General features: G+C 51.1%; 1 long non-coding RNA gene across 1 annotated transcript; it reads left to right on the plus strand.

Annotated features, from left to right (window-relative positions):
* The first annotated feature begins 6,464 nt into the window (after nt 1-6,464).
* Nucleotides 6,465-9,864, plus strand: LOC123480542 (uncharacterized). The gene is made up of 3 exons (XR_006656594.2): nt 6,465-6,550; nt 7,219-7,318; nt 8,328-9,864. It is a non-coding gene; the product is annotated as an uncharacterized lncRNA (long non-coding RNA).
* The last annotated feature ends 5,108 nt before the right edge of the window (nt 9,865-14,972 follow it).

Below are 14,972 nucleotides of genomic sequence, written 5' to 3' on the forward strand. Positions count from 1 at the left end.
AAAACACGTGGAACATGTCCATGGTGGGAACCTCTCCTAACAATCATTTACGAAACCCTGGGAAGTGGTGGGTTAGGGGCACAGATGCTGTTATGTGTTAAACTGTCTTCCCCAAAAAGATATGTTGAAGCCCAAACCCCCAGAACTTGTGAACGAGACCTTATTCGCAAATTAGGTGTTTGCAGCTATCATCAAGTTCAGATGAGGTCATGCCAACTTGTGGGGGTAGGGACACCTAGTCCCACTGGTGCCTTTATAAGAAAACATCCTTTGTTTCGACACAGGGACACCCAGAGAGAACACGGGACGCTGGAGGCAGAGATCAGAGCGGTGCAGTCGCAGGTCAAAGACCACCAAGGATTGCCTGCCACTGCTTAGAAGCTAGAAAGAGTTAGGAAGGACTCTTCCTTATACCCTTCTGATGGCACATGTTCCTGCTAACACCTTGATCTTGAACTTCTGGCCTCCAAAACCATGAGGGAATCAATTTCTGTTGTTTTAAGCCACCCAGTTTGTGGTACTTGGTTATGGCAGCCTGAGCAAACTCATAGGCACACGGCCGGCCGCAAGGTCTTCTCTCAGACAGAGCAAGACTCAGTTCCCCCCCGGCTCTGCAGACAAACGCGTTCCTGAAATGCCAGACTGACTCAGCGCAGCCTTACAGATATCCAGCTCTGCTGCTGTGTTACTTTTCTGACCCCCAACAGTGAAGAGCCTCCAACCTTCTGATCTAAGCCTTACCGACCAGACAGCACAATCTAGAAAAGGGGATATTTGGTTAGAGAAACAATACAAGACCTGGTTTGCTGGGCACGAGTTCACTCCTCAGCCCAAGAAAATCTGCATGTTCTGGTGGAAGGGCATTGACGCCCAGGCTTGCTTTTCTGCAATGGGATTACGGGGACCTTGGACAAGACACTTAAACCCTGGGGACCTCAGCGTCCTCGTCTGTCAAATGAGTCTGTGATTCCTGCCCTGCCAATTTCTCAGGGTTGTTTGGGGATCAAATGAGAGAGAATGTGAGCGAATCAGTCTGAAATAGAAATTGCGTACACACGTAAGGCACTGATTTTACCAGGGTGGCCACAAAAGCCCGTTGCTTTGTGAAGGAGGGAGAGGCTACGGGAATTTAATACCAATGTGTTTCCCAGGCAGAGCTCAGAATGAAGGCATCTGCTCAAGGTCAACCAAGACAACCAGAGATCCACAACTAGAACTTGGGCATCTAAAACCGAACGTTCTGCCCTGTTCCTGTTTTCTCACTGAACATCTCCCCCAAGCCCAACCAGCCCTACACATTGCTTCTCTAAATCACTTTTATAATTTAGGAAATTTCTGCCTCTACTTCTCCCTGTCTCAAGTCCTGTCTCTCTCTCTGCCCTTCCCTTCCCCCCATCCTCTCTCTTCCTTTCAAACCCCATTTTTCCTTTGAAAAGTTTCAAGTAGAATGAATTCAGTGTTCTCAGACAAGGCTTCACATAAAGAGCTCACTATGCACTTCAACAGAAATTATCTCCTTTGAAGCATCTCTACTTTAATCTGCTACGTGGCAGGTTTTTGTGGTGGTGGAACAAAATGACACAATACTCTTCAAACTGAAAGCCTTATTAAGTGGCATTGAGAAAATCTTGCAAGTTCCTCTTTTTACCTGCCTTGTAATTGGAAGCTTAATTAATTGAGGGAGTTTAAATAATTTTAATAGGATTTGATTATTAAGACTAATCAAGTACTCCAGAAAAACTGTCTCAACTTTTAGGGGGGCAATTATCATCTCTAATATTGTTGGGGTTTAAAAAAATACATCTTGGCTGAGTTAAAACATTTTCCTCTCTGATGCATATGTCTCAGTGGGTTTGGGGCCAATATACACCTGAGCCAACAGCCTTTCGTGGCAGATAGGGTCACAGCAGGTGACCCTAACCTGGGAGAGCATCTCTTTCATCTGAGATCCCTTGTGATGCAATGAAAAGCTTGATTGTTTCTGGGGGCCATGTTTCAAGACCTGATTATAGGGATGGGGGAGAGACAATTGCAGTAGATCATGTTGTGTCCTCTCATCTGCCACCTAGCCTGGAAACCCTCCATGCCTTCCAAGACGTGGGACTTCCGAGAAGCATGGGGGCCACTGGGTTCCCACCGGGGGATGTGAGAGCAGTGATTCCTGCCCTGGCCTGTGCTTCCCACACAAGCAAATGAGTGTGGACAGGCTTGAAGTCAAATCACAAAGTTCTGTACAAATGGGAGGGGCTATTCTCAGCGCAGTAATGATCTTAGACCCGAATGGAGCGAGGGACAACCCTTGCACTATTATTGCTTTCTTTGACTTAAACTTCAAATGAGCCCCCAGCTCACCCTTTGTCAGGAGCTGGCCTTGACGTTCTGATCCAGTAGGACCCTTCCATCCTCCTGAGATGCCCTCCGCCATTGACTTGTACCACCCCAAAGGAAGTGAGGCTCTCCTTTAGCAAACCCAGTCCTTCGATCCCCCTCAGGGGTCTGCTGCTCCTGTGGCATCTCCGGACTTGATCATGGAAGACAAAGCCTTAGAGGACCAGGTGAGGGGGAGCCTGTCCTCACCACTGGCACCTTTGACTTCTGCTGCCACTCCAGCCATGAGTGGAAACTCACCTGCGTCCAAACCGCTGCCACCTACCACACTGATTTCTTAGGGATGGTGGTGACTGCCTTCTCCATGTCCATCTGCCACCAGGAAGGTCAGAACAGAAAAGAGCTTGACTCCAGGACACACATCTTACTCGTGACAAACTGATCCTCTTTTCCAAGGGCCTAGGAGACAAGGGGGACTGTGCCTGGCTCTGGGAGGGAGGACACTCTGGGCTTAGACGTGGCCTTCCCTGCAGGGGTGGATGGTGCTCTGCCCACGGACTGAAGCCCTCACTCTCCTCCATTGGCACCCTGCTTCATGCAGCTGGTGCAGGGAGAAGCGACGGGGACACAGTGACCCTGTGGAGATTTGGGGTGACTATTCTGTAGGTAGTCCTTCAGGAAAGCCAGGGGTCTTTACTCCTGTGTCCACCTGTACCCTTGGTGCAACCTTGCAGCAAAAGGGAGAGCCCTTCCTCTCAATGGGCAGCTTTGGTCCAGCCTTTTCCGCCTGCGCAGTTCCAGACTGTGAGTTCTATTACTAAATTCATCCAATCAAGACAAGGCATATGGGTCACCCTGGAACCTGTTCAAGGGGGCTGGAATGGAACCTGGGCTGAAGGATCCAGGAAATATAAGGTTTCCCATGGGCTCTTCAGTCAGAGCACCTATCCCGTTCTTCCAGATTCCCCAGACAGAAGCCTGGGAGTCAAACCAGCTCCTCCCTCTTCTCCCACTGCCCTCGGCCTCTTCAGCCTGCAACTGTAGTCCATTTGTCTCCCATGTTCCTTCCAAGTCCATGCGCTGGTGCCTGGCCCCACGGTCGGGCTTCACCTGGCTCCCTTAGTCTCGTTTTCCTTCCTAATCGGCCCTCTTCAATCCATTTTTCCACACAGGCTGGACAGTTGTCTCTTTAAAAGCAAATCTAGCCACGTCCTTCACCTACCCCAGACTCCCTGGGGAGCCTGTTACTGTCCCAGGAAATACCAAACTTGGTGGTCAGACCCACAGAGCGGCGGCCTCTCCAGGAGCACATGAGCCCTGCCCCTCGCGTTCTCTTCTCTCAGCTCACTGTCACTCCTCAATCCAGGGAGCACCTCATTTTTTCTCTGTGTAACGTTTCTGAAATCCAGACATGTCCAAAACGGACATGTGTGCTCAGCGTTTTGGTTTTCTCCCTGAGAAAGTGCTAACGAACCCTCGGTGCCTCCCATAATCAATAGCACCCTGGATCTGGGGAGCCAGCGCGACAGGTTGGGGAGCACTCAGTTTGGCGAGTCCGGCAGGAGACAGAGAGAGGTGCTGTACTCTGGACTTCCAACTCCAGTGCCCCCAAAAGCAGAATGGAAGGGTCAAATTGGGGCTTTGGCAAGATCTTCCTTGAAGTCCTGTGAAGAATGGGTTGGAAAACAGTAAGAATGGAAGGGGGACAGGAGAGAGAACCAGACCTTCGAAGCAGAAATCTCTAGAAGATGCTTCCCAGATGGATGTTAAAAGGATGACCTGTTAATGAACAGTTAGTGAAGAACAAGGATGGGCAAACTTTTTCCCTAAGGGGCCAGAGAGTAAATATTCTAGGCTCTTCAGGCCGTTCTGTCTCTGTCTCAACTACACAGCTTGTCCGGGGCAACTGTGTGAAAGCAGCCATCGATGGTTTGTAAGTGAAAGGGTGTGGCTATGTTCTAATAAAACTTTATTTGTAAAAATAGATGATGTTCCAATAAAACTTTATTTATAAACAATATGGCCTATGGGTCTTAGTTTGCTGGCCCCTGATTATGGCAGAGTGATACCCTGCATCTTTTTACCCAGAATTCTGCAGCAGCTAGAATTTAGGATTTCTGCACTGGGTATCAGGCAGGGTCCTCAACGGACATTTCGAAGGCAAAGGGCCTGAGAAATGGTGCAAGTGGCATAAGGGAACTGACAAGGGATGTCAGTTCCCCAGGAAGGCACAACAGCAGGAAGGTGTCACCACCCCGAGGCCTGAAGGCGCATGCTACACCAGAGGTGTGAACCGAGGGCCGAAGAACACAGAGGAAAGGGGCCCAGTCCCCCCAGGTCCAAGGGAAGGCTTTGCAGTGGGGGCAACGTTTGAACAGGTCCTCGAAGGATGGAGGTTTTTTCTAGGAAGAGGAAGCAGTTTGAGCAGAGGCACGAGGGTGGAAGTGGTATGTTCTGGAAGAGCAAGGGGCTCGGCGGGAGAGCACAGGAACCGACTGAGTGAGGGGTGCGTGGACAGCAGCTGAGATGAGGCGAGACCAGAAAGTCAAGTGAAGGGCGTAGCACACCCTGCCGAGACAACCAAGTCTGATTCCGAAGGCACCGAGGCCTGAACAGAGACAAATGACAACTGATCCCCAGACCCTGAATACTAAACTTTCGTTTTAAAATTTGAAGGAAAAAAAAACACCTCTTAAACTTCTCTTTTTCTGATCTTTACCTTGGCTTTGGCTCCAGGTAGGTCTCAGAAACCTGCCCACACCTCACCAGCTCCTGTTCTGTGCAGCTGCTTTTTCAACTAAAACTGCTCTTCCAGCCGTTAAATGTGAATTTTGGATCTCATCGCTCCATTTCTACTTATTGCCAACTGCAGTTGGAGGATTTGCGCGATGAGAAATAGGAAGATGAAATTGTCTTCTCCTTCAAGAAATAATTTGTGCACCTGCCATTTGGAAATTATTTCAAGTTCATGCTTCATGAAAAAAAGTTACAGATCGCTCCCTGGAACGGAGCTAATGTACCCATCTGCAAGCAACCTCCCTTGTATCTGGGTGTGTTATTAGCGGGAACAGGCCCTTGGTGTGGCCTTGAGAAAGCAAATGAAGAGCCATGGATCAAGGTCATTGCTAGGGCATTCATTCATCCACTATTACCTATTTGTTAACAATGAATTAAGTGCTCTGCAGCAGGCAACATGTATGGGGAAATATACTCATGTGTATTGAAAAACACATCTTCCCCCACTAGAATTGCCAGCTCCATGGGCAAGGACTTTGCTTATCTGATTCACTGCTCCCTATAACAGTATCCAGCATATCGTGTGGTGGGCAGAGGTATCAATCAGTGTTTACCCAACGAATGAATAAAGGAATGAAAGCATTTATGTTGTAATAGAAAGAATACTGGAAACCTGGGTTTGAATCCTAGACTCTGATTATGCGCAAACCAATTTCTTTATCTGTGAAGAAGACTAGCTTAACCTATGAAAAGTTAAGGTTTTGATCCTAATAATACTGAGGATGTGCAGGTCGTGTCCCATTCTCATGTATCTTTATCTCTCTGGGTGGCAGAAACTGATGTAACAAAATATTACAAATGTCATGGTTTCTGAAATGTCACCCTCCACTCTGCGGGCTGCAGATAATACTAATTGATACTAGAAACAGGGAACGTTGGGAATCCAACGGAATAGACAGTAACACGCCAAATGAGTAATTGCTTTTTGTTTTTTCATTGTTGGCATGGTTTTCAAGAGGCAGAGGAAGAACAGAAGCCCTACCAACTCTCGCTCTGCCGCACACATCCTGTGCCAGGGGATGGAACTTTCTCTAGCCCCCTCATTACACAGTCAGCAAAGTGAAGCGGTTGGCAGAGAGCTCGGCTGGCCACCCCTCACCCCTTCACTTTTTGGTCAAGTGAGCCCTGACAATGGTCAGCAGGTCGGTTCTTCCTGGGCAGTTAAAGCAGTTCAGATAATAGGCCCGCAGACGTCAGCCCTGCATTTGTCCGTTGACAATGGCCCCGTTCTGCACGGCAGCATTATTCAAAGCCCACTCTGAAAACAAAGGTGCCTGGAAACACGTACAAATGTGTCCTCCCATCCCCAGCCCGGCTGGAAACTTGAACAGATAAACGAAACCAAGCTGGGCTATAATGAGAAGGGGGTTTTCCTGAGCATGAGCCAGAGGCTGGCAGAATCTTAATCCATCAACCCAAATGCCAGGTGAGTTTCAGACTCAGGGGCAGAGCCTGGACGCCACAGCCTGCCTGCCTCGCAGAGTTCCAGCTGATGTGGTTTCTCCCAGGCTTGGTCACAAATGCAGGCAGAGGGGGTATGCGACCTGAGATGTTTCCCAATGCCCTGTTTAGGTGACAATGTCATCTTCTTTCCCCCTGATAATCTTCTTTCATGCCTGCAGCGTCCAGCTTAGGCCACTCTTTACGATTATTAGAGGCACTGGGTTCCTGAGACTTCTCTGTAAATGACGGAAGTAGTAGATGCTTGCTGTCATCATCATCATCATCACTGGGTGTGGCTTTGACTACTATTTACAGTTACGAGGGGCTTTTGCTAGTTTGTCACTTGACCTTTGCAATACCTCTATTGAGGTACGTGAGGCAGAGACTCCCTCATTTATACATAAGGAAACGGAGACTCGGAGGGGTCAGGTGACCAGCTCAGAGTCATCGGCAGACACATTTTGGAACCAAAGACTCTTAGGTTGAGAGTGACTCCAAGCTCCCCTCGTCCCAAGCATTTATTCTACAATGTCCTAGAGACGGGGGCTTGTCTGTCTACTTAGGTACTTCTAGCAACGAGCCCACTTTTTCACAAGACAACTGCTGCAGCCCCCTATTGGTTACCCCTCTGTGCTTGTCTTTATGTTACAGAAGCCACATCTTCCTCCCTGTATCTTGCGGACATCCAGAGCTCTGGTCCTCGTTGGCTGCAGGAATGGGCTGAGTCCTTCTGCATGACCATCTTTCACAGGTTTGAGAATAATTTCTATGGCTTTTACTTCCAGGTCTTCTTCTTCAAGCCAAATAATTCCTCTGAGTTTTGAGATACCAACAGTACCATCGTTACCCTCCTTTGAATGTGTTTTAAATGGTTAGCATTCCTTTTTAAATGAACTTAACCATGATATTCTACCTGTGGCCCGAGAAACAGAGTAGGGCTTGTCTTAACACCCACTTGGATGAAGACCCTGGGCTGGTATTAATGCCACCAGCACCTGCATAAACCCTTTTTTCTAGCTTTCACCTAGCATAATGGATTATAGGGAAGGTAATATTTGATAAAAAAGGATCTTGGATTAATGAGACATGGGACAGGTGAGAATTGATAGGAGGAAATCAAGAAAGCATAGAATGCCGCAGTGGAGAGGTTCCACTGGGGACAGTGTGATGGAGATCAGGGACTGCCAGAAGAGGCAGTCAGAGCTAGAATAAGAACAGAGGGCCTTGGCTCAGCCCTGTGACCACTTTCTCTGCCTCCCTTGCAAGGCCTCAAGCTCAGAAACCACGGTTGCTGACAGCTGCTTCAATCCCCTACCTTGTGTTGCCAAGGTGACGGGGGACCTGTGTGCTAGTGGTCCACCCAAATCTGTTCTCTCCTGCCATCAGTCACAGAGCTATAGCTGCCCAGGCGGCCACATGACTAGAGATGACATTTCCCAGCCCTCCTTGCAGATAGGTGTGGCCATGTGATGTCTCACCAGTGGACTGTGAGCCGCTTGCTGGTCTAGGCCTCAGAAAGCTGGGCAGGGCTCCTCCATGCTCTCCTCTGCCCTCCCCTCCCCCACCAGCTGGGGTGCAGGATGCGGCAGGGGCCCGGCTTCAACCATACCAAGGAGGATAGAACCCAGCGTAGTGGTTCTCACACTGCCGCTCAGCCAAATCACCTGGAAGGCTTGTTCAAGCACAGATTGCAGGGCCCACCCCCAGGGCTTTTGGGATGGGCCCAAGAATTGCATTTCTAACAAATGATATTTTAATAGATGCTGCGGCGGCTGCTGGTTGTCTGTGAACCGTACCTGAAGAATTTCTGATTTGAGGGTGTGGCCTAAATTATGAGCAGGAAGTGGACAGAGCCAAGACTGGGCCTCAGGCCCGGCTACATAGAAGCACCTCTGAGAAATTCTTGAACCTAGCAGAGTGGGGTTCCCAGGGCAAAAGCCTGGGGTCTTGTCAAGGGGCATGGAATGGGGTGAGCTGGGCCACGGCCCCTGCTGCAGAGGGATGCTGTTTGCAGGCCTGAGTCCACGAAGCAGGATGTGCCAACAAGTAAAAATTTTGTTCCTTTCAATTCTTTGAAGCTGGGCTCCGCTCATTTGATGGGACCAAGGGAGTCTCATCTCAGGCCTGGATGCCAGCCACCCCTGATCTGGGATGGGGAGCTGCTGTTCCTCTGTCCACCCAGCAGAATTGCTAGCCTCTGTTCTGTCCACCCAGGGTGTCTAATGCGCATCTGGCTGCAAGTCCCCCATGCTGGCTGGCTGAGGGGACCTGTCAGGGCCAGCCAGGAGCAGGTGCCTCCTCTGTCCCCAGGCACCGAGCCAACTGTTCTCCGCACTTTCTCCCATTTTGATCCAGTCATTTGTTTCATTCTATCTGGATTCATCTGAAAGGGATTTTAAGGTAGATTTGTTTTTCAACCCTCACAAAAACCCCGTGAGGTAAGGATTAGTATTTCCATTTTAAAGACCTTGAATTGCTGCTTAGAGAGGGAACAACACAGCCAGTGGGCGCAGCTAATGGCAGAACTGGGGTTGGAACATTGGCCCTTTTGACTCCAATTCGTGGTCTCTTTTCCGCCTTGACAGACTTTTTAAGGAAAACTCTGAAGCATTTGATCCATCTAAAATAACCTGTGTAATGTACATGTAGGTTATAATGGAAGTCAACAAATGCCCCTGTGAACCCACCCCTCAGGCCCTCCGTGGGCCTCGCTGCTTCCAAAGCAACCCTGCCAGGAGCCTATGGGGACCACACCGAGCTGAGAGCATTATAGTTTTCGTCCCATGACGCACATCCCCTGGGAGGCGGGCATTTCCCCCTCAGCATACAGGTGGGGAAACTGAGCTGCTGGGCTCTCCCAGCCAGGCCAGGGAGTGGATGGTGGCTGACGTCCACAGAGTCCAGGGCTTCCACATCCGCTGCTTGTCACCTTCTGGGGACATTCTTGAAAATATGGATCCCTAAGCTCTGTCCCTGGCCTGAGAGATCAGAATTTTCAGAGTTCTATCCCAGGAAGAAATTTTCGCAAAATTCCCCAGTGACTCTGATACAGCTGCCCACAGACTGGGTTGGGGGACTAGAGCTTTCCAGCACCACACCACACGGCTGTACTGCCCCATGGCCACACCGCCACACCACCATGCCAAGTGACTGGGGCTCAGGGGATGGAGCTGCAGAGCTACAGGCAAACCATCCTACTTGACTTGACCTGCCCATGATCCTCAGTGACCTGCAGCCTGTGGGAGGGCCTCGGGGCCCCCCAATACAAACATGCACGCCCCCGAGGCAGAGGGCACACCGCCTCAAAAGTCGTCATCACTCTATGACAAAGGTTACTTAATAAATGAGAATGAGGCTTTGTAGCATTTGGTGTTATTAAGGTAAAATGAGCCTGTTGCTGGAGTGACTGAGGACTCTAATTCAGCATTCTACCAAGAAATCTGGCTGCCACCCTACTCTTGGCAACAGAGATGGCTGGGAATCCTGTGACTTCGGGGAAGGATCTGCACTGCTGCCACCCCATTGGCGCTGCCGCCACCCCATCGGCGCTGCCTGGAGTCGGCTTCACCGGGGTCTGTGGAGTCGGTGGCAGGCCGTTTGGTTAACCCTGCGGTGTGCAGTGATGCCTATTTGCATCAACCATCTGGGGAGCCTGTCGTTTCCCAATAACTGGACGCCAGTGTTACTGGTGTCAGGGTTCACTGGCAAACCGTCCGCATCTCTGTTGCAAAGGCAGAGGTGAACACGCACCTGTGACTCCCTCAAATTTGCCTGGGTGGTGACATCGCATGTTATCACACGGTGCCTTTTCCACTGGTAACTGGAAGGGGTTGGGGCAGGCGGACCACGGAATCTTCGATCCAGCAGGTCACCAGTCAACAAAGTTTGAGAACCATCGGCCAAAAGGCATCAGCTCTTAGAGTGGGGACGGACCTCAGCCCCAAGGTCAGGGAGCCTCAGAATCGGCCACGACCCTTTAACAAACTAGACCCAAGAAACAGCTTCTCCAGTTTCTAAAACGAAGAGCAGGCACGTGGACAGTGGTTGCCTGCCTGGTAGCGTGATATTTCCTTTACAGCAGCCCAAGCGCGTAGCTTGTGCGTGTTAATATTGGACTATTTCTCTTCGTAGTTAGCTGCCTCCTCGCTTCACTGCTGCCATGGCAACGCTTCTCAAACACCACTTCATACTCTGAATACACAATGTAAACAATCTGCAGTTGAACATTTCCCAATTTAGGGGTTTGAAGCCGGAGTCAGCAAGCCTACCATTAGGGATAAAAGTGAGACTCCAATCCCAGGAAGCTGCCTAGAAGTGGGGTACTGGGGGGGGGTGGGATGGAGGGGACTCACTGACAGGGATGCCTGAGCCAGGCCTTCAGTGGACTGGAGGTCAAAAGGTCACTCACGAAGTACTCTACCCCTTCTGAGTGGCCATTTAGTACACGAGGGGCTCCAAGTGACTTGTGGAGCTGGCAGAGACTCCTCCATCACTTAGAGGTGAGGAAATTACGGTTCCAGAAGTGAAGTGACTTTCCTATTGTCACAATTTGTGACAGAGGCAAGGCCATAACTGGGACATGTGTGGGAACTGCAACTGCTCACACAGCAGGCAGTCCCTCCACACCCTGGGGCTCACGGTAGACCTTGTGGGTCCACCCTGGTGTTCTTTCCCACCGAGCCTACACTCCTGTTTGTCAGCCTCAGCACGGGGCTCGGGGCAGCCCCTGCCTGTTGAGCAGAACGGCTTACGAGATGATGTTTAGATGTTATTCTGGCATAACCAGTACCAGACCCGGTTGTGCAAAGGGAATGGCATTCCTATGGGTCACTCACAGATGACAGAAGCCTGGAGAACAAGGACCTAGGTAGACAAAGCAGGAGGAAAGTAGTTCCGCTGAGCACCTTCTGTGCGCCAGAGGCCGACAGAGGTTGGGACTTCCATATGTGTGATATTGTCTCGCCCTTGAACTCATCAACTCCCCCTTCAAGGGGAGTCAGGGGTGGGCTCAGTCTGCATAGCAATCCAATAGGGGGCGGAGCCAGGCGGAGGATGTGAGACAGAAACTCAGCGTGGACACAACCAGAGGCAGAAGGCAGAGCAAGTTCATGAGGCGCTCCAAGGAATGAATGTGGAAACCAAGACCTACAGATGAACCTGAAGGATAGGAGTGAGGCCCAAAACAGCAGACTGCGCCCAGTGCCCAGAGCTGAGCAGATGAAAGAGGGAAATCCGGGTTGGGGACACAGCACGTGCCCCTTGGGGTTGCAAGCTGAGTGGCATTAGGGGGTCCAGAGCTCACCTTCCTGTGCTCTGGAGCATGTGGTGCATGAGAGAGGCTCCTGTAAGTGGTCAGGCCTCAGTGGACAGATCATGCCTGTGTTCAGAGCCAGGAAACCGAGGCACAAAGAGATGAAGGGATGCTCTCAGATCCACTGGACCTGTGAGGCCCGTATGAGATGGAAGTTCAAGTCTGCAGACTCCAGCCCTGCTCTTTGCCTTCTGCGTCATCGCTTCCTGGTGGGTTTGCCTCTTCTGGTTCAGAGTTACAGAAAAATAGGTGGGAGAGGCATCGTGGACAGTGCCGGGGATGTGGGGTCTGAGGGGGAGGATGGCTGACGGACAGCAGTGGGGAAGAGTTGGGGGGGGAGCGCAGAGGCCCGCAGGAGGCAGGCACATGATGTGGGTGCCTTTTTTCTCCAGGATTCTATTCCGGGGGCAACACTTACTGTCCACCGCCTCTTCCTGACTTGGGGTTTCTCCTTGTGCCTCTTGCCTTGAGAATTGCCTCCTGTAGGCTTGCTGGCTGCAGGCATGTTCCTGGGGGCAGCGCAGACACTGGTACATCCAGACAGGGGGGCCCAGGGGAGAGAGATACCACAGGGGTTGGGTGGGGGCGCTGCAAGGTCCTTGGTGCCTCCCCTGGAGCCCTTCTCTTTGCTGAAGGGAACGGGAGGTCCTGAGTAGACATTTCCCCATGGACACACAGATGGCCAACAGACACATGAAAAGATGCATGATGTCACTAGTCACCAGGGAAATGCGTCCTCACATGGCAGACCACAGAGAGGAAGCGGGCTCTCTCGTGACTCTTGTAAGGGCACCAACCCCACTCACGGGGGCTCCACCCTTGTGACCCTCATTCAGTCCTTCCCTGAGGCCTTATCTCCTAACATTGTACATTAGGGGGAGTGTTTTAACCTCTAAAGGGGGTTTGGGGGAGAGGTGGACACAAACTTTCCGAAACATTTTTTTGAAAAAGAAAGAAAAAAAAATTTAAAGAAGAGACTGAGCCCACTGTGTGGGGAACAGCTCAGGACCCACTAAAGGCACTGTTTTTTCTTTTCATCAAAGGAGCTGTTTTTGTTTCCAGTCTTTCCCCACACGTATAAAGCACACATTTTCCACATCACAGAAGCATGACAAGGAGGGCTGTTGTTTTTTTAAAGAGAAAAACCTCAGATCTTTCCTTTCAACTTCTCGGCAACCCTCGTACCCTTTGGTGTCTGAGCAAATGACGGCCGCATGACCTCTGCGTCTTTAGCAGTGAGTGCAATGTCTTGGGAAGCTGAAGAGAGGCTCAGATGGCCTGTTTGGGGAAGTGTCACCCATGGGGGTCCTTTGGGGTGGGCTGCAGTTCTAAGGATCAGGACTTTGGGGAGTTGTGGGGGGCGTCCCCATTTAGCTGTCAACCAGGCTTTGGGGCAGTGGCGGGGAACAGAGCCCATCATTTGCTGGTTTTAAGCAAGCCGGAAGGAGGCTCACTCCGAAGCAGTTGGCATAGTTTCGGCCTCTCTGCCCATGTCCCAGGGGACCTGAGCCGGCCTCATTGGTTACAAAGGTACATGCTGGGGCTGGGAGGGGTAGCAGCTGTCTGTATTCCTAGGAGGGGCCTGTCAGGGTTCCTGGTGATGGCAGGTGGGGTCACTGATTGGGAAGTGTCCCTGAGAGCCAGGCCTGGGCCCCAGGTCCCCTTTCTGCAACCTGCACTTGGCTGGTCCTGCCCGGGCCCTCGTAGTAAGCACAAACTCCACCGTGTGGCAGGGCTGGGGGCTGTGATGACCGAGGGGGCTGTTGAACGTTAATCCCGGGACACTGACAGTACCCTGCATCCTCAGGGACTCAGACAGAGTCGATTAGTCGGGCAGCGCTGCCCCTTCTGGCTCAGAGAAGACCCCTTTACTGTGGCCCTTTGCCGGATGGAAAGAGCTGTGAGCCCAGAGACAGGCCTGGCTCCCGCACTGAGGCGCTGTAACCCTGGGAAAGGCAGGCCCCCTTTTGGGGCCTCAGTTTCCTCACTGGTAAAATGCAGGGATGAGGCAACATCAGCCTTCCTCAGAACACCTGTTCCACGGGGATGCTAACAGGTGGCAGGCACCCCAAGGGTTCTGGGGCCTCGTAAGTTTGGGAAACGTTGGGTTTCAACAAAAGTAAAAGAACTTCGTCATTGTAGATCTTCTCAGGGCCTTTCACACGCCTTGCAGGGCTCCCAAAGTGGATCTCAGCATAAGGTGTCTCCTAAATCGATTTGAACACGGAACCTCTGAACTCATTCAGCGTCCTCATGAGAATTCTCTCTCTCTCCTTGGAGAGGCTGCAAGACCTTGCTCATCACGTCTCTGCGCATCGAAGGCGGTTCGGTCTTTTAGTGTATTTCTAAAACAGAAGTCATCCTTGGTGAGGTCGTGGCGGTGGTGTGAAGACTGGCTTTAAACCAGAGGTTCTTGAAGGTCCTTAGAAGGTGGTTTTCAGAAGAAGGGTCGCTGTCCTCCAGAATTTGTATTCAAACCCTGGGGTGCACAGTTTGTGTCCTTTCCGGGGGAACAGGGTCTACAGCACTCACCTGTACCCCGGAGGTAGTGAGCCCCTGCATTTCAGCTCTCACCCTGGTTGAAACTGTGGGGTTTTGTAGGAGTTTGGACATCAGAACATACAAGGTGAGGCTTTGATACCTTAATGGGATTCAGGGCAGTGGGAACAGGGCACAGAGAGGACAGGAGAGTGAACAGGACTGGCCAGCAGTGACTCCTTCCCAGGCAGGCCACGACCTCCTGAATCTCCTCCCTGGTTCTGCTGTGAAGGTTTCTGAAAATCAGCACGTGGTTCTTCATTATAAAACTTGGCTGCTGAATATTAATGCTTTGAGGCAGGGAGAAAATTACCACTGTCGCAGAAAGGCTCCCTCTCTTACAGGTCACGGGGGCTCCGTTTATTAAAGTGCCGCTCAAGGGCATAGATGTCCTGAAACTGTGTGTCTCCTCAAGGCCAGGTACATCCTCGCTCTTCCTCAGAGACACCAGGGCTCCCTCTGTGCAACCCGGAGAGCGGTGCCGAGAAGCTGAGAAATGGTCGCAGGATTTCCCTCCCCCCATCCCTATTTGGGAGGTGACAGAGAGAAGGTTCTG

This window comes from Desmodus rotundus, chromosome 7 (assembly GCF_022682495.2).
Source record: "Desmodus rotundus isolate HL8 chromosome 7, HLdesRot8A.1, whole genome shotgun sequence".
Classification (NCBI taxonomy): domain Eukaryota; kingdom Metazoa; phylum Chordata; class Mammalia; order Chiroptera; family Phyllostomidae; genus Desmodus; species Desmodus rotundus.